At 34.9% G+C, this 20,427-nt stretch overlaps 1 protein-coding gene across 3 annotated transcripts in view; it reads right to left on the bottom strand.

The window, feature by feature from the left end:
• LOC134679803 (uncharacterized) overlaps positions 1-20,427 on the bottom strand; it is a 130,498-nt gene that overhangs the window by 39,365 nt on the left and 70,706 nt on the right. For all 3 annotated transcript variants that reach the window (XM_063538693.1, XM_063538694.1, XM_063538695.1), the window contains one exon: positions 1,056-1,162. The gene's annotated coding sequence lies outside the window, so the exon portion shown is untranslated. The remainder of the gene's footprint in view (positions 1-1,055; positions 1,163-20,427) is intronic.

Genomic DNA, 20,427 nt, shown 5'->3' with positions numbered 1-20,427 from the left:
GCAAAGCTTTGCTTGCCCATTTGGTTGGAGAACAAATCGAAACTATCGCCATCTATCTGGAAAATCCCGTCCTTCAAACGAAACTCCGGTTAAATCAGAATCCCTCCCCTCCCAAATGCATATATTTCGCATCATTTCCTCTAAAAAGGAAAAAGGTGATGAACCCATTCCGAGTCGTTATTGATGCCCTTTGCATCAATAACGACTCGGAATGGGTCTCAATAACTGTAAAACAAGAAATCGTTGCGAAATCATATAACTGATTGTTTGCACTGGAAGCGTAAAGAAGGGCTTTTCGAATAAATGTTGTTTATTGATCGGCTGTTCTATTTGTTCCTCTCATCTACAAATTGAAATCTCTTCACATCATTCGATTAAGCTGTAACTTCACATACTGACAATATGGCACTGGTCCCACCGCGAGCTAGTAAGCTATGAGCTATCGGCTATAAACACGAACAAAAGATAAGCACTCCCGTGTAAATAAAAGAGACACGGCGATATTTATAGTTATTCGCCCACCGGTGAGCTATAAATATCGCCGTGTCTTTTTTATTTACACGGGAGTGCTTATCTTTTGTTCGTGTTTATAGCCGATAGCTCTTAGCTTACTAGCTCGCGGTGGGACCAGTGCCTATAATATTATGGTATTATCGAGCTGATCTGATGATGGAAACCGAATGTGGCGGCAACGCAACTTATTGTGTTTGGGTTTGTTACGGCGTTACGAATAAAATGGTCTCGATGAATATTAATTAACTGTTGGAAGAAAAGTAACGCAAGCGCCAAAGTTCGTATCATAATTGAATATAGGCTTATTAAGTTCTCCTTCTTCCTCCTCGATTCCTCATGACTGAGGGTCGCGACCACCTGAGGTCATTATTATGTGCACCAATTCTCTCTATTCTGCACGATTTTCCGCCTCCCTAATAATAGGCGCCTGTGTAGATCCCTGGCAGGCCTTTACAGTGTCCACCCAGCGATTTGGTGGATGTCCACTACCCCGTCCTGCCTGTTAAGACGTTTTAATTAGTTATTAATCAAAGAGTACTTACGTCCATGTTGTCTTGAAGCGTCCTCGCCCGCGCCCACCGCTCGCTGAGCCGTCTGCGGCGTCGCAGCAGCGTCGGCACCGCTACGCGGCTCACCCACTCCCCGAATTCTGCGTGATGTTTAGCACCGTTAGGTGGGAAATGCTTAGTTAGCACAAAATACACAATTCGGAAATTAGTTATTTGTCACCGTTAGGAGGGAAAAGCTTAGTTAACACAACATACATAATTTGGAAGTTAGTGAGTAAGGAAGGGTGGATTATGCGAGCCAGGTGATTATAAGTTGTTACTCTTAGGGAAACTGCTCGTGAGCCCTCTAAGGCGTAGCTGCAGCACCAGCGCCGCAACATGGCTCATGGAAGGTTAGTTTCTACAGTCATCAGATATATCGAAGCGGTCGAGGTGCTCAAAATATAGAGGCAATAGAGGCGTGTTCAGATATTGAATAGAACCTTGGTCACGCTGGTTTATCTGACTTGTACAGTCGCCATCAGATAAACCAGCAGACTAGTTGAACATTACTGGAGGCAAGCAGATCAGAATGGATAACGCGGCAGACAACTCAGTGAGTGGTATAGTAGTTCTTGCCTAGCTTAGATAGGACCAGCGGCAACATGGGTTATATGCATAACCAAAGCGTTCACAATTAGGTCAAACCAAATGTAACAAGTACCTGGGCGTTTTCAGAAATAAATATTGAAAACCTGATTCTTTCACATCTGGACGTTCTTGGGCTCATTCTACTCAGAATCGACAGCATTCTCCATCCCACCATTAAAAAAAGATGTCCCAAAATGTCCATTCCATTACGTCACGTTTTAGTATGAAAAAAATTTTCACTTGTATGTGTTGACGTAGTGGAATGTACCTACAATTTTCATACAAATTTTTGGGACATTTTATTTTATCATCATAATTGAATATGCTAGTGATTCTGAGTTGAAAGAACCCAAAAACACCGGGATCTGTGAGAATCGGGTTTTTGATATTTATTTCTGAAAACGCCCACCTAACAATGTTACTTGAGCTGGGTCATGTTTGTCTGAGACCAGAGGCGTAGCTAGAGGATATGGCGCCAGGGGCAGGCACCAAATTTGCGCCCCCCCCCCCCCACACAAACGAAATGAACTACAAAAGGGTTACTTTTTTTTTAACTAAAATTTACTTTTAATTTAGACAATACAGTGTATATGTGTTTTTTTAATACATCGGCAGGCGTGGCTCACTCCGCGATGTTGTCGCTTTGCTACAGGCAGTTAAAAGTCCATCCGTTCGACCCCAATTTTGGGGTTTGCCATAAGCCGCGCGTGGCGCTGTCGCCACCTAGCGGCCATATCTGCGCTGATCGTGACAGACGCGTTTTGTTAGAGAGTGAGTCTTCTGTACCTAGTACTATTATTTATTCTGTGACATCGGTGGGTAACATGTTTACGACCCACCTGATGGTAAGTGGTCACCGCATCATATGGACGTCTACACTCCAAAAGAGTTACAAGCGCGTTGCCGACCATTTTAAAACTTATGCACTTTTTTGGAGATCTCCATACTGTAGCCTCTCGAGAAAAAGGAACTTAATCAATTTATTGTGGAATGAGCTCCCTTTTTTCGACAAATTTCCTCCCGACCACTGTGGAAGGAATTCCTCTTAAACCGCACAGTACGCGACCATTTAGGTTCTAGGCCTCTAGGGTGTGAGGATAAACACTCTGCCTATCCTAATACGGCGAGCGGTGCAGTGATGGCAAGCTGTCACCGTTGGCAACTAGGCAGCATGTCAAACAATTCTTCAGACAACAGCTCATTGTACTTACCTACGAGCGGTAGAGAACATCCTGTATACAGGGTGGCTAAAAAATAACTGTATTCCCGTTGCCAGGGAGGTTCTGGGATTATAATGAGCAACTTTTACTATGGGACCAACCCCTCAGTCGCGAAAAAAAAATTTGGCTGGTTCATACATTTTGGTTGGTCCATTTTCTATGGGAGGGTAAACTTTTTTTTTGAGATTTCGGGGTTGGTCCCGTAGTAAAAGTTGCTCAGTATAATCCCAAAACCTCCCTGGCAACGGGAATGTAGTTATTTTTAACCAGCCTATATAGGAATCCCCGTACCTACTGTCGTCCGATAGACAACATGTCACAGATATGCAGCAGCAGCTATTGGAGTAGGTTCCGTCTACTACGGCTCATATATATGCGCCTGCCGGACAAAGGGCTAGGGATCCATTTGCATAGGTAGTCTCTTGGACTGTCCATAAAATGGTAACTTCCCGACAGGAGACCCCTGAGGGAAAAGACGCGCTAACACGGAACACAGCTCTGAACTCTCTGAAGCACTCGGCCCGCTCGCCTTATAAAATGAAAGCATAGCAACTCCTACCGAATATCCCTCTGCTTGATAGAAGTTTCTGGCATAGAGTATTCGCACTGAAGGATGGTGGGCGGTAGGGCGCTACCGTCGTCTTTTAAGGTCGAGTTCTAGGCAAAAAAGAGTACCTAAAAGATCGGCTTTCTCTTTGCTTTTCTGAGCTGTGGGCCAGATTACCAGGATGAGAGGTAGTCTTTTGCCCATTTTGGCGCCCCCCCCTTGGACGGCGCCCGGGGCACTTGCCCCCTCCAACCCCCCCCTAGTTACGCCTCTGTCTGAGACACAGTAGCGGGTATCATCTTGAATAGTCAAACAGTAGTTTAGGGTTGGATGAGATAGTCGGATAACAACATAAGGCTAAATTTGATCAGGTTAGTGGCATTGGACCTTTTACGTTAAAATCGGGACATTGAGTTATATTAATAAGCTAAGGCGTTTTCTTGGATGTAAAGCTTGTTGTATTTGTAAAAGTTTTAATATATATTTATAATATATTTTATAGTAGTTATAATATATTTGTAAAAGTTTAAATATAAGTGTTTCTGGTGCAGTAAAATTATAAATATGCTAAATTCTTAGTACTAACATAAGTATGCTTGAAACAAAAATGTTAATCAATGTTAAATAGGAAACATTGTTTAAAACTTTTTATCTAAACATTTAGAACAAATTAAAGTTATAACGTCATAAAGAGTGTGTACTGTCTCTTCCGAAAGTCGTTTTTTCCATATTGATATTTTTGCCATTCGCAATTTTTACCATTTTACTTTTTCTCGATAGCATTCTTTTCCCGAAGCATTTCTAACCATTCGCATATTTTCCCATTAATTTTATTTTCCAGTAGCTTATTTTCCTAATATGTTTTCTAACTATTCGCATAATTTGGATATGTATTCTGATTATAATATACGAGAGACTAACTAAAAAATTACTTCTTTTTGTAAAATCAATATCGTACAATATAATTAGTCGGTTCTGGCGCTCGCCGGCCGCTGCCGCGGCACGCTTGCTTCGCTCGCTCGGCTTCGCGCACTGTTTTGCTCGCAGTTCACCTAACACACTCCTCCTCGCTTCGCTCGTCGTCGCACCTATCTATTCCGTGATTGTAATAAAATAAAATAAAGTGGGAAATTATGCGAATGGTTAGAAAACCTATTAGAAAATTAAGATATTGAAAAATTAAAATAATGGGAAAATATGCGAATGGTTAAATATGATTTCGGAAAAGGATGCTATCGAGAAAAAGTAAAATGGTAAAAAATGCAAATGGCAAAAATATCAATAGGTATGGAAAAAACGATTTTCGGAAGAGACAGTACACACTCGTCATAAAACATAATACACAGTTAGGGGAAAATTTGCGAAGATGCATTAAAGCATTAATTACACCTGTACTCCCTTGATTTGTTCAATAAAGGTTAAATACGAAATAGCTTAAATTAACTTTTAATGTTATATGTACATATATAATATTGCATTACAGCAACAATTATTAAAAGCGATTAGAAGAGTAACTTTCTATAAACTAACTCATAATTTACGAGAATTGGCAAACAAATACAACTTAAATGAATTAGCCATAAGATTGATGTAGGTAAAATATTACATCAATAAACAGTGTTAAATCCACAGATCTAGAATGTCGCTTACGTTTAAAGATAAATAAAGTGTGCAAAAGGGAAGTTTTCACGTACATTTAATGACTGCAAAAGTGACAGGCAGCAACTTTAAACACACGACCACTTTTGGTTCTCTGTAGCAGCCTAGCTTGAATGTACCAAAGTGTAAGGTCAGCTGACTAGGAAATACGAAAATCTGTAATCTGGATTCAAGAGATAATTTAATATATCTTGAAATATTAGTGTTTTGTACAATCACGGAACACTTATGGGATCACTTCGGTCTTGCAAATCGGTTAAATGCGTTTTTACAAAAGCAAATGATTTACATAATCACATATTAATTCTGGATACAATACTTCCTACAACTTTTAACATCATTTCGATTTTCCTAGTGATTTTTATCATTGACAAGCAATTTTTCATATTCTAGATCTGTGGTTAAATGAGTCAGTATAGTAGCTACTATAAGCAAGTGTAGAAATGCAAGTACGGTCAGCGTCCTTAATACAACATCAATTTTTTGCATCAATTTTGCTCTAAGTCAAGCCAACATATACCAATTAATTTAAGATGAACAATAATATAAAGTTAAGCAATGTGAAAGTGTCTACTGGGTGCTTTTAAATCATTTATCGTAAATTGAACTCACCACGAAATCAACATAGGTATGTATTTGATCTAATCAGGTAAATATAAATAATTGTACTAAATTTAGATACCTTTGATCAGGTACTTATGTCAGAACTTCAAAATATTTCAACTGAGACACCACAAATCACGAACAATTTACAATAAACAATTTTATAGGTATAATAAACCAGTACGTGTAGACAAACACAAATGTAATATTTACATCGACGTCAATATAGGTAATGTTACCAACAGCGTAGAAGTTAAACCAAGAAAAAACTGCAGAGATTTTGATAGCATACGCAGCGTAGGTGTTATTTTAAACGTTAAAGTTCTATGAAATTATGTCGTATAACATTGGCACTGTTTGTGCTATCAAAATCTCTGCAGACTTTTCTTGGTCTAACTCTATCATCATTGTTCATCTTTTTGAATAAACACTGACCTAGTGCTTCTTTCGTCATGATATCTGTGTCGTGTTCTGTGTCCATTTTGTGTGTTTTTATATCACTACCTATTGACAAATTATCGTTTATAATATCGTCACCACACTGACAGTTTTGTCCACTTTCACTTGGCACTGTTATGTTCGTTTCATATGTCGTTTCGTTGTAGTATAGGAAGTGTTATAGGAATTCCTTGAAGCGTTTATTGATAAATATTGCTCGTACGATCTCTATATTATTCAATCATAGGAGAAAATTATATATAAAAGTTTCTTTAAATACAGTTACCACACGTGATTATTATGCCATTTAGGGTTCTTGCTAAATTGGAAATTCTATAGCGTAAGTATTGAATAACCAATTTGGCAGCTAAATGGTGCAACAATCGCGGAGCATGATGCTACCTTAACGATTAAATGTCAGAATCAATTCGCATACAACTTTTTATCGAATTTATAGGTTTGTTGCCAAAAACTACTTTTACCATTAGCAATTTCTATCTTAGGCAAATCACTGTTCTTACGTTTCATTTAGCTAAAAAGCTTTTCTTATATTTTATGACCTAATTAGCAAATAATATAGCAGTAGGATACTGCGTGTTTTTTATTTCCAAACGATAGATTTTCTTACTTTTCCACAACATGCAACAATCTAAAAATATCTTCGCATTGACCTTGACAAGCGAATGACGCAACGAAATCCTGATTCCATCAATTGGCTGTGATTTCTGCAAGTTCAAGCTTTTGGCATGCATCCGTTGGCATCGATGACAGACGAGTTGCGCCATACATTCCCGTCCCTAGCTAACCGACCGGACCGGAGCACATTACTCTGGGGGATTAACTATGTGCAGGTGGATCGCAGGTATTTGCCAAATTGAATGTCAGATGAATGAATATAATGAGTAAGGGATCAGGTCAAATGTTTTTGGCCGGGGAATTAATTATTAAAACTTCTACACAGTAACAGAGATCGCGGAAGTACTTAATCAAAGTATTTAATAGGACCGACCAAATGGAGATCCAACCGAAAATCAAATTTATATAAATATTATTTTATCCGATTATGTATTCAAGGGTAAGACCATTTAGAGAGTACATATGGTATGGTATTCTTGACGGTTAGGTTTCATAACAGAAAATAGACTACGGGGACTATTTTACTACAAAAGAAAATTTAAAAAATCAGACCAAATTTCTAAAGCATGTAGACTAGAATCTAGTCTTGATATAAATTCCGGACAAGGTCGGGACGAGTTTATGGCAACTGCTGAACATTTCATTGCTCAGCGTCGCCCGTTTACTGTCATCTGTCATGATTTAAGACTAACGAGTTGGCTTTGGAAGAGATTCTCGTTGATAAAATGAGTAAAATGACTAATGAGACTTCCTGGAGCGTGCAATATTGGAACAGATGTAAAAAATGTCCGGTCTTAACGTCAAGATGTTGTTGAATCACGTCTCTGTAGGGAGTTTTTAGTCAAATTTGTAATTACATTGTTACTTTTTTCCTCGATATGGGGACTTCTAATTAGATAGGCATCATGTGCATAAGGACCCTTCTCTGATGGACATATTAATCGGAACCTAATTGCATTTCAGTAAAAGTCCATGTACCTATGTAGGTATATTTTTAAATATTGTATAAATAAATACATCATTTTATGGGTATGCGTATTTTATTGATGCTTGTCAGATTTATTTAAGCTAAGAAAAAAATAAAATTCGTATTTAAAAAAGTTATGTAATGTTGAATGGGCTGAACGTTTTACCGTCAAATTATTATTATTTGTGGCACTTTAGTTTGGCTCCTTAGACACTATTGTTTACATTTTCCCTCGTAAACATATTGCACAATAAACCCAACAACCATCTTGAATAATAGTTTTTGGCACACTACGATGAATTCAACACCATTAAATTATGACTTTAACACCGTTTGTGACTAATGCTTCATTAATAGCATTACTGTAATGTTTGTCACGACTCTTAGTAAACTTGATGCCATTTCAGCGATAGCATTTATCCCGTTGCATCCTCAGCTACTACTTTGGAGTCTAGGATCCGCTTTGAGACTTTTCTTTGCACTGTCTTCTAATCTAATACCTCTCTTGTACCTCACATTAAAGCGTACGACATCTCTCTCTCGCAACTTCAAGCCAGCAGCATCTCTCCTGCTCTTACCATGATATTGTATATATCTGAATGCGTCATGACTCCCATTAAAAATGCGGAAATGGTTTTTGACTAGAGAGCCTAAGGAGCCAGCTTTAATTCTTAATGAAGTATACAAACAACCCAGTATCTGAAGCAAACAAACACCGTGACTAATCTTAAGCCACATAAATGCATGGACTTGAAATAGTTGTCGCTAATATTAGTCCCTCCTACGATAATCCGAAAATATATGACGGATGTGCGTTCTTCAATATGCAGACGTGTGAGATTAATATAAACAAATTGTATTGATTTAAGGATTCAAAATAGCTATCAATCGGAAAACTTATTAGTTTTGTAAAATTAAGTTTAAAATAAAATAATATGGTACTTATAATAATGTACGTGATGCAACATAATCTTATGAAGATAACAATTTATATTTCATCATCATCATCTCAACCATAAGACGTCCACTGTTGAACATAGGCCTCCCCCTTTTTTGGGGGGTGAATGCCATAATCGCCACGCTTGGCAGGCGGGTTGGCGATCGCAGTCGAGTACACCGAATTTGAGGGACGCTGCTGCCCGTCCACCGGTAGTCTTGGACGTGGTTTAAGGACATACCCGGGTCCTGGACGTAGTTTAAGGACATACCCGGGCATACCATATTTTACATAATTTATATTTATATACGGCAAATCATAGAACGTCAATAAAGAAATTGTGATTAATCAACAAATATTACAAAATAAATTATATCGCGGTGTGGATAAAGAAGAAATTTCAAAAGAAAAAACCTACTTTTCTCTTGCACAGTAACCTACAATCAATCTATACAGTAATTAAAGAAGATAAAGTAGTTTTATTTGAAGTGGCAGTCGCTCAGTCAGTGGTGTCACTGGCAGAGGAAAATGTCAAACGGTGGGCTGATACCGGTGAAATGAATCATGATGTTAAGGTAAACGGCCCCAAGTTCGTGTTAGTACGTTATTTCGTTAGTTTTTTTTCTGGCGCAAATAATAAGGAATTCAAATATCTTTTATTCAAATTATACATATGAAAAAAATCTGTATTATTTAATCTCTTCAATAAAATGATAACCAATATTTTAGTGATTAAACTAAGAGTAATACGACGGTCGAAACTGTTAGACGGCCGCGAATAGCTGTGTTGTATGCGTGCACTTTTTTTAGGCGTAAGGTGCGCGCTCTCACTTGTTAAGCTTATAGGAAGGAAAAGCTAAACCCATTCGAATAAAAGTTTTTGGGAGTGTTTCTGTGGGTTCCTTAGTAATTGATTTGATAAGAAAAAAGATTGAATATATGCATAGAAATAACTTAAAATTGCAATAAATCGACTCACGAAATAGCGGTCATTTTATCTTACGTGTGTCTCCTATTTCGTGCCACTAACGAATCAAGGATTTTCTAGATACATTTTGAGTGCTTGTTTTTAAATATAACAACATAGATAATTAAAAAAATAAATTAGAAAGCAATTAATGTATTTCATGAAGTTTCGTATGAGCGAAATTCGGTATGTGTTTTTTTCACTAGAATTCTCATAAAACGAGTTTGAATGTGACCCGAGTTAAAAATTTTAAGGTATGTTCCACGTATATTCTCATATTAACTACTAGCACAGTTTTATTTATTATTGAAATTTGATTTATATTGTGTATGTTTATTTTTAACGTATAAGATAGTAAATTATTTTTTGTAAATAATTATTATTTTTAATTATTTTTTATTTTTTTAATTTTATTTTTTTATTTTTTATTTAAATTAAATAGTTTGACTTTTAATCAAGTATTAAAGTACCCATATGGTTTGCCTAAGTCTTAATTCAACCATTAAAGTCGACGAGTACAAAAAACTTTAAGCTAGATCTCAATTTAACATTTTTTTTATTATTATTTTTAATTTGACCTTACAATTATTCGTAAGTAGGTAAGACCGTTAAATATTTAAAATGATTATCAGCAAATTATCAATTTATCACCAATTACTCTAAGAAAACTTTATGCCGAAACAGGGGACACGAATTCACGAATTTAGGAGCTGACCTAAATTTGTATCACGAAATGGGAGCCAAATAAGAGGTTCACGAAAAAATTCATATAAAAAAGAGGTTCAACTAAAACCCTACAGTTTATACATTAAATTATTAACAAAGAACTAATATAACATATTCAAAAGCTTTCAAGGTATTGATATGCTTAGTAATATTTAAAAAAAATACACAAACTCTCAACTCACTCTCAAGAGCCTTAACCTGCCGAAACAGGGGCCCTTTACCTTATTTGCAGGGTTTCAATCAAAGTTGCTGCATTGCTGCACTGGTTTGCACTGTAACCTTTTCTTAAACAAACAATTTTGCATGATGAACATAATCATATTTATAACTCAATATTGATGCCATTTGTATTCATTGATAATGCATCATATTAGGTATTTAAAATTTGAGCTTCATTTTTTGCAGTAGATACTCAAAAAAATAACAGCTTGACAGTTTATTTGCTTGAAAATTTCTTACCGAAACATAACACTAAATCAAACATCAACATTTATTCAGCAAATAGGCCATAAGGGCACTTTTACACGTCAAAAATGTAATGTACTTACTACGATTTAAAAACTTCACTACTCAAAAAAGATTATACTTTGTTTCACTTATTTAGAGTAAATTAGATTTTTTGTTTATCAGGCAAAAATATATATTATATACTCAATGTACTTCCTGAATTATATCCAATGAAATGTACTTATTCCTAGCGATAATGTTAAAATGAACGTAAACATTTTTACACGATAATCATAATAAATCCGGCCCATTCCAAGAGGCATTACATTTTGTAAATAAACAGATGTTTCTTACGAACGGTTTAGTCTCGAGAGCTTGAATGAGGGTATAAATAGCTGTTTTGGCTGGAGGGTCGATGAATTGTGAAATTGTTGGTAGGCCCTATAAACTGAAATAAGTTGGTTTTAGAAAATTAAAAAATGAGCAATAAATTTAGGTAATTATCTTCATAAGAACAATATTGGTACCTATAGACGCATTTGAAAATAATCGCAATGTTGGATAATTTGGCTGTACCTAGCAGTATCAATACGTGTAAGTAAGATTTCTGACATTGTCTTTATTTACTGTTAATCGTATTTAATTCATTGTATGTGTTTGTGCAGAGTGCATGTGATTGGACTAAATGAAAATAAAATTTAAATAAATATAATCTGTGATGTTTTACGCCAGGATAATGTGTTCATTATTAAAATATATGTAGATCTTGGTATTACAAGTATCAAAGTGTACAAAGTCATAATAGTGTATAGTATCTTTGGACATACAAATTACTGGTATTTTTCATTGACCTTTCGAATAATGTAAACTGTCACCAAACTGAACATGATCAGCAGGGTTGTCATTTTTGTTGTCACTTCTGGACTTCGCTTTCCATTAAAAACTACTATTGCCATGACAACGGCGAAGATCGTGAACTACTCGTAAGCGCTACGAATAATATTGAATATATTAATTATATTAATAGAAAAGAGAGTGATAAAATAGTTACACCAGCTACGTATCAATTAAAAGAAGTGATCGCCAAATGTCAGTGCACGGCGTACCAATCAGGTCCGCGTTCCGGTGTGTTTACACTATCACCACTTTATCTTTTCACATCAACAATTCCTAATCTCGAAGCCATAAGGCCGAAACTCGGATGTATCGATTCCCGTGAAAGCTTGTCTGAATTACAGGGCGCCAATTTATGTAGGTCGTCGCCGTCAATCTTATTGAGAGGTCGGAAGGTCTATTTTTGATTGGTTGGGGTTGGAAGAAAGTTTGTTGGAGGACAAGCCGGGTAGGCCGGTCTAAATGCGTCTCCTGGCACGCCAGTGGGACAAGGACGCGACTATGCAGTCCGTAGATTGATAGGTCGATTAATCTTTAGTTTAAATTTTAATTTACTAACAATTTAGCGTTTATCAGTAAAAAGCTAAATGTTCGCTTGGCTACATAATCTAAGAAGAATTCGCGTATACTTTTGTTTTTCAACAGATCATCGTCTGACCTTGCAATATAGAAGGAAAACTAAGCCATAGGTATCCGTAGATTACAATTATTTTAACTAGCCTCTAAAACACTTGTTTTATGTATTAGCAGTTTCCGTAATAGCTTGGGCAAAAATGATTTCGTATTCATTTCCGGTTGTTTAACTCTCGCATTTCTCAATTGATTCTCTCCTGGTATTGTTTGGTTTATTAGGTTCATCATTGGTTTTTCTATAAAATATTCGACAATTTTTGAAAATAGTGAAGCCAATGGGACTTGCGAGGACAGCTCACAAAGCCACAAGTGATATTTGTTTAAAAACGTTTCCTCTCAACACGCGCCAAACAATTTTCGTACAGTTTGAGAACTGCATAGCGTAAGAATGTTGTTTACTGTCGTCAAGGTTGCGTTGCACGTTTGTTTAAATTTGAGTGTTCCACATCACTGCACATTCACGTGTGAGGTTAGTTACGAAGGTTCAAAGGGTTAAGAGGTTACGAAATGGAATTACGAAACGGTTCCGATCGATGTATTTCGGGCAGCGCGTGCGCCGGCGGCCAACACGGCAATATAACTGACTGAAGCTCGAAGCTTTACTATTTTGATACGAGGATTTATGGGATATAAAAACGATCATTGTGGCGTGGATTTTAACGTTTAGCGTGTAAATGAAGTATATTATCCATATAAACCATTGTGGTTTCTACATAAGAAAGAAGGCTTCTAAAATTTTTTTTTTACTGATTGATTTATTAAAACTTGAGATAGCTTTTATTATAGATATATAAAGCCTAACAAGTTCCTTTTTAGCCCTCGCCACGTTGCGGATTTTCGATGGAACTAATTTATTTTAATGGCAATTATTTTGTTTGACATCCGACATTGAAAGTCATTGAATGTCACCGATGTAAACAAATCGAAAATGATTGTAAATATTTCAGGATAATAATAGATTTTGCAATCAAAATGCCCAAAAAAATTCACACCGATGCTAAACAAATAATTTTAAATACATAAAAATACTTGCGACAGAAAAAGGATACGGGATTCAGTAGCATTCCATTAAACAATGTTGTGAAATTATTTGTTGACATGACGGGTACTGATTTTCATAGTGAGTTTGTAATAAACTGGTTAGTTTTGTACTAAATATGAATATTAATTATTAAATTATTATTTTTCTCATTTAACCCTTAACATGGCAAGACATGAAATAATGTATCCACCTATTTCATGGAATGTTTTTGGGGATAGTAATGAGTAAAAAAATACTAAATTTAAGAAAAAAAAATTAAAAGCATTCTGAAAGTAGGGTTTTCAGGACGTCCGTTAAAACGGACATTGCCACGAACCTTATAGATTGATTGCTCTCAAGGTTGTCCTAAAAAACGGACAATGCCGTTATACAGTTTCACAAAATAAAAAATATTAAAGAATTACAGGACAAGAAAATTTATAATTATTTCAATAACACACTAGTGAATGTTTGGAAAAAATGTTTAATTATATTATTAAGAAGAAAAAAGTAATGAGAAACATAATAATACTATATTTACTTCTAGTGTTTATATATAAAACGACCCACGTACAGATATAATAAACAAAAAATATACATTATAAAGCTACGTCTACAGGCAAAATAGGCTCATAAAGATAGTTACACATTACAATTATTGTAAGTAACATTACTTTACTTAAATGACCACACCATTTATCACTATGGTCTCACAGTTCTATGTATTGCTTGTTTTCTTATTACCCGGCGTATCTGGAACCTAAGCTGATGGTAAAGAATGGCTGTAGTTCCTGTAAAAGTTTAGATATTTTCCAGTATCAATGGCCTCTGGCAACATTCTGGGAATATATGGCTCCTCCTTGGCGAGAACCAGAGTTATCCATGTCATGCTCCCAGACCGCAGATTTTAGTTGGCGGTGCTTGACATCAGCTATGTCATATGTTCTTGTACCCGAGTAGAAATGCTTTGCTTCGTCTGCCCGACATATGAAAGACTAGATTCTATTCTAGACTAGAGAAATTAGCTATTTACTCTCCTGAAATTTGTAGAGATTATATTTTACAGGCCTCAGGAATTGTAGCATCTTCATCATCGACTTGAAATAGGTTCTAACCGTAGGACATTTCAAGAAGTGCCAATAATTTGGATACTGAAGCAAGTTATGCGTTTAATGGCGAGGAATTAAGTTTTGTGGGTGGAGTACTAGAGGAGGTCGTGTTTAGGTCATCAGGTCGAATATTATGAACAACTTTTTTCCCACAATGACTACGTTAGACTTCGAAATTACATTTAAATACAGATAGTGCCATTCACAATGAGGCGCACTAAACTTTAATAGCATGACAATAAGAATAAAAGCACGAGTGTTCGTAAATGAACATATATTTGTCCATCATATTTGACATCCTCGTAGAAAGTGACCTGGCTGAAAAAGAGTCAGATTGGGGCAAGGCAGATGTACAATCTGTCTCTAGTAAAATTTCGTCATCGTCGTTTTTTTTGCTATCTCACTCTTCTGAGTCAGATGGTGGAACCACCTAAAACTAAAATATAAATAAATGTATACATATACTTATGTATAACATAACCCCAATGCAACAATAGCCTATAAAATGACGATAAATGAAAAAAAAGCATATACCCTAAGTATGGCAATGTCCGTTTTCTGTCACAATCTTGTCTCCGCACAAGTAGGCACTGTCCGTTTTTTAGTACGTGCTAAATGGTACCTTGTTACCAGTACTATCGACAATGTCACAAAAATGGGACAAGATATATTTCGCAATTTTTGACTTAGAATTAATGTATGATTTGATGAGATTTATATAGAATAACAATGTTAAACTCATCTAGTAATAATATCAACACAAAGAAAACAATTTGGCTATTAACTTTATATTCTATGACCTCAGGAACACACACCGTCGCAAATTCAGCGAATTTCAAATTTCAACTGCCGCCTGCGCATAAACCGAATTTTGTTTGATATTTTCTTAAACTAGGAAAAAAAGTACAATTCTCGCACTTTCTTTAACGTACTTCCTTTTCTAGCCTGCACTTAGTGTTTAAACTTGGCGCCACATTTAGTACCTGTACTAAAAAAGTGACAGAAACGTTTTAAGGGTTAAGGCGTCTTTAGTGCTATAATCAAAAATATTTATTATAAGAATGAGCCATTACCACCACGAGTGACTGAATCTGGTAAATATATATACGGAGGTCGAATATTTAGAATCAAATTATGGCGGATAGGTAAATTATTCATACTTAATTATCAACTAAACATGCTCTTTCGATTGGGTTTCGATTGGGAAACATACTTCTACAACTCACATGTACATAATTGTATACCTCACTCGCTCTTGCACGATGCCAATACACACTGTCCCGACTATTCATGACGTACACGTATTGTTGCTATATGTAAGCTGTTTGTAGCGACATTATATCAGGGCTAAAAAAGAACTTGTCAGGCTATAGATAGATATTACTTTCCCGGGCAAAGGGCGGTAATTTCTATTATTCTTCATCATCATTTCACGCTGACAAGTTAATCATTAAAGTACGAGTATTCGAATACATTTACAGTTTTTCTGTAAGTCGCTATTAACTGTACTGATAATAAAAAAGAGGTAGAGGAATACCCAGAACATCATGGTGCGGTAATATAAGGAGTTAAGGTGGTTCTCCTTGCTCGATTTTCATACAACTTTCTTGGCACCCTAGCTCCTATTATATAGGGTTTCTTCACTTGTATATGTAATGTTTGGGTAGTATATACATTTCTATCTTCGCTTAACGTAAAAAAATACTAGATTTTGATTAAAATTATTAAGAAAAAAGCCTTTGAATATTGGTAAAATTTTGCCTCATTGCTTGTTTGTGTGAGTGATGCTTATAGTATAGGTGTAATTCTAACATGGCGACTTCATTTGACAAGTAATCATTTTTAATTTGTCAAAGGTGTAACAGATGGCACTTTAAAACCGCAACACAGATTACCTGTGTATTTTGTTTTATTTTCACTCAATAGAGGGAGGTATATTTAATGCACAAAGCATGTTACGAGTATACCTCCTTTCTGATATAATTTCATTCCCAGATTTAATATAACTTAATAATTATTATGATTATTACACAATAAAATACATTTATATATTTATAGAAAGGTCAGTCCAAACAATCATTCGCGTTACGGTCGTCCACCGAAAACCCTTGTGAATTCTGCTTTCGTTTCGGTAAATGTTCTCTGGAAAAGCCTATATTTATTGTAACAATGATTTTTAAACTAAAATACCTAGCTATATTTTTCTCAAAAATATATAGGTATGTGGAGAAAAATTTCATCTTCTTGTAAATAAACAAGATTCTATAATATCTTCTGCTTGTGCATAACAATAACATTAGTAGATGATATTTTTAGGGTTCCGTACCCAAAGGGTAAAACGGGACCCTATTACTAAGACTTCGCTGTCCGTCCGTCTGTCCGTCTGTCTGTCACCAGGCTGTATCTCACGAACCGTGATAGCTAGACAGTTGAAATTTTCACAGATGATGTATTTCTGTTGCCGCTATAACAACAAATACTAAAAACAGAATAAAATAAAGATTTAAATGGGGCTCCCATACAACAAACGTGATTTTTGACCAAAGTTAAGCAACGTCGGGAGTGGTCAGTACTTGGATGGGTGACCGTTTTTTTTTTTGCTTTTTTTTTGTTTTTTTTTTGCATTATGGTACGGAACCCTTCGTGCGAGAGTCCGACTCGCACTTGCCTGGTTTTTTTTCAAAAATGCTGCCTTTCACCCGAGTTAAAACACTCTACTTTTCATTTCGCATACGAGGAAAGTAAAATGCATGTGTTTTTTTAAATACATTTTTATAGTAGGTGTTTTTGAGAGTAGGTATTTTTTAAAAGTAGGTATTTTCAATTAACAATTTGGCCAAAAGTAATTTATGGAATGGGGAGTCAAATATCAGAATGGAAATTGTATAACAAATCCATTTATACCCAAATTTCAATTGCTTATTGTAAAAAGAATAATAAAATCGTACTTGGAATTGGAACCTAAACTGCTCTAGTGCAGAAACGTATCATTTCCTGCACACCTTTTACAACAACAATGACCCTCTTTCATATATTCGGTCAAATTGTGCTTTTTGAAAAACTAATTATAGCCAGCCTTTTATGAATGTAGTATGATACCTTAGGGTATGGTGCTTTACGCACACTAGCGTCCCTTCCCCTCCCCCTGACACAACCCACCCTTTTTGCATGAAATATGTCCCGGTTCACAGTTTTTTACATTTTTTGAGGAAAGTATACATTTTAGGAAAAAAGTGTCAATGAAAGAAATAATCCTTAATAAATTCTTAATAAAAAAGGTCATATTCATTTTTTTAATATGATGCACCTAAATCATGTATTAGCTTGTCAAAATTCGAAATAACATAGTTTTTACTTAGGGTTCGAAACTCATTTATTATACACGGTGTAACATGAGGAAACCGAATAATTTTAACAGCGTATTCCTAATCACATTTAGAGACAAAAATATCCTATAAACTTTTTTGAAATTCGCCTAGTTTCAGAGTTAATACCAATAAAAAAAAACAAGTTTCTATTGTTACATAGTTCAAAACGCCTTTTTGATGGCGATGTTGCTACTATGGGATTTAGTCTAAATATCCTTATTGATATGTCAAAAAGTGACAAGTAACACTTTGCAAAAACTAAGTTTTACGAAAAAAAAACCATTTTAAGTGACAAGTTTACCAATAGCATTTAATTTTTATATACAAATTCATTCATAAAATTAAAAAAAAACCAAACAAATTTTTTTTTTGGCGAAATTGACCTAAACACATATTACATCTTTTCCTTTTTTTTGACCTCATGTATACATTTTAGGATAAAAGTGTCAATGAAAGAAATAGTTCCTTATTAAATTCTTAGTAAAAAAGGTTATATTCATTTTATATAAGAAATGCGAAAGGTTTTATTTCTGAGGTCAAATTAAAAGGAGGAAAAAATGTTTGTATGAGTATAGGTCAATTTCGCCGAAAACAATTTTTTTTATTGTTTTTAGGGTTCCGTACCTCAAAACGAAAAAGCGGAACCCTTATAGGATCACTCATGCGTCTGTCTGTCTGTCCGTCTGTCACAGCCGATTTTCTCCGGAACTACTGGACCAATCAAGTTGAAATCTGGTACACATATGTAAGTTTGTAAACAAATGAATTTTAAACATGGGGGCCACTTTTGGGGGGTAAATGAAAAAATAAAAAAATAAAAAATTTCAAACTATATCATGTTACATATCAAATGAAAGAGCTTATTGTAAGGATCTCAAATATATATTTTTTTATAATTTTCGAATAAACAGTTTAGAAGTTATTCAAGAAAGTAGGCAAAAAATGACTATTCCCCCCTCCCCCTTTATCTCCGAAACTACTAGGTTTAAAATTTTGAAAAAATACATAAAATAGGTCTATACCTATAGATGACAGGAAAACCTATTACAAATGTACAGTCAAGCGTGAGTCGGACTTAATTACAGTTTTTGATCCGACTCCTACGGATTTTTTAAAGATTTCACTCACGTTTCGCATAAATAATGTTTAGTTTTAAGTTTATAAAATACATATGTATGTTAGTCTGTAAGGAATTTGTAATATGGGCCTTGTTCCCTGAATTAAATATCTAAATAAATAAATAAATAAAATAAAAAATACATTGTTAAAAATTGTGTAATATACGGAATCCTTGGAACGCGAGTCCGACTCGCACTTGGCCGCCATTTTTTAATTTTTTGAATATATATGTATGTACATAAAAAGTAAATGTTATTGGTAAACTTGTCAGTTAACATGGATTTTTACTTTTTTTTCGTAAAACATAGTTTTTGCAACGTGTTACTTAATTGTCATTTTTTGACATATCAATAAGGATATTTAGACTAAATCCCATAGTAACAACATCGCCATCAAAAAGGCGTTTTGAACTATGTAACAATAAAAACTTGTTTTATTTTTTTAAATTGGTATTAACTCTGAAACTAGCCGCATTTCAAAAAAGTTTATAGGACATTTTTGTCTCTAAATATGATCAGGAATACGCTGTCAAAATTATTCGGTTTCCTCGTGTTACACCGTGTATAATAAATGAGTTTGGAATCCTAAGTAAAAACTATGTTATTTCGAATTTTAACAAGCTAATACATGAATGTGCATCATGTAAAAAAATCAATATGACCTTTTTTATTAAGAATTTATTAAGGATTATTTCTTTCATTGACACTTTTTTCCTAAAATATATTCTTTCCTCAAAAAATGTAAAAAACTGTGAACCGGGACATATTTCATGCAAAAAAGGGGGGTTGCGTCAGGGGGAGGGGAAGGGACGCTAGTGTGCGTAAAGCACCATACCCTATGGTATCATACTACATTCATAAAAGGCTGGCTATAATTAGTTTGTCTTCCCCATACATTAGAACACAATTTAACCGAATCAATAGCATGAGAAATGAAACGGATATTTCTTGTTTTCTTTACATTAGCATTTTTCTCTCGATAATTTAATCAATTTGCAACATAAGTAGAAGAATCCTCATATATCCATAAATATCAAAATATAAAAGGACATACATTTTCAGAAGATTTCCCCGTGCGATGTTGCCAAATGGTTTAAAGTACAACATGCTCGCAACGTTTGGATGTCAATGAGTCGACAATGAAAAATTATATTTCAAATCAATTCAAACTTGATATTTTTGACAGTAATGGGTTACTTAAATAAGAAGGCATTTTTCGCCCGAGTCTACTATGGTCAAATGGTCTAGTGGCTTTTAGCTACTGAGTATAAGTCTAACAAGTTGAATAGCATGACAGGGTTCAAACCACGAACAAAGACTCATTTCTTTTTGTATTTATTTATTTAATTTGTTTCATCTTTTTGGTAATTTTATATGCCTTATTTTAAAATTTATTTTAAGTAAATGTGTTGTATTTGATTATTTCATGTAGGTATATCATTTCAATAAAATTTTGGAAACTTTTATTTTATACCTGGTCAAGCA

Source organism: Cydia fagiglandana, chromosome 3, assembly GCF_963556715.1.
Source record: "Cydia fagiglandana chromosome 3, ilCydFagi1.1, whole genome shotgun sequence".
NCBI classification, from domain to species: domain Eukaryota; kingdom Metazoa; phylum Arthropoda; class Insecta; order Lepidoptera; family Tortricidae; genus Cydia; species Cydia fagiglandana.
The sequence above is the reverse complement of the archived record's forward strand: the minus strand, read 5'-3'. Positions and strand labels throughout refer to the sequence as shown.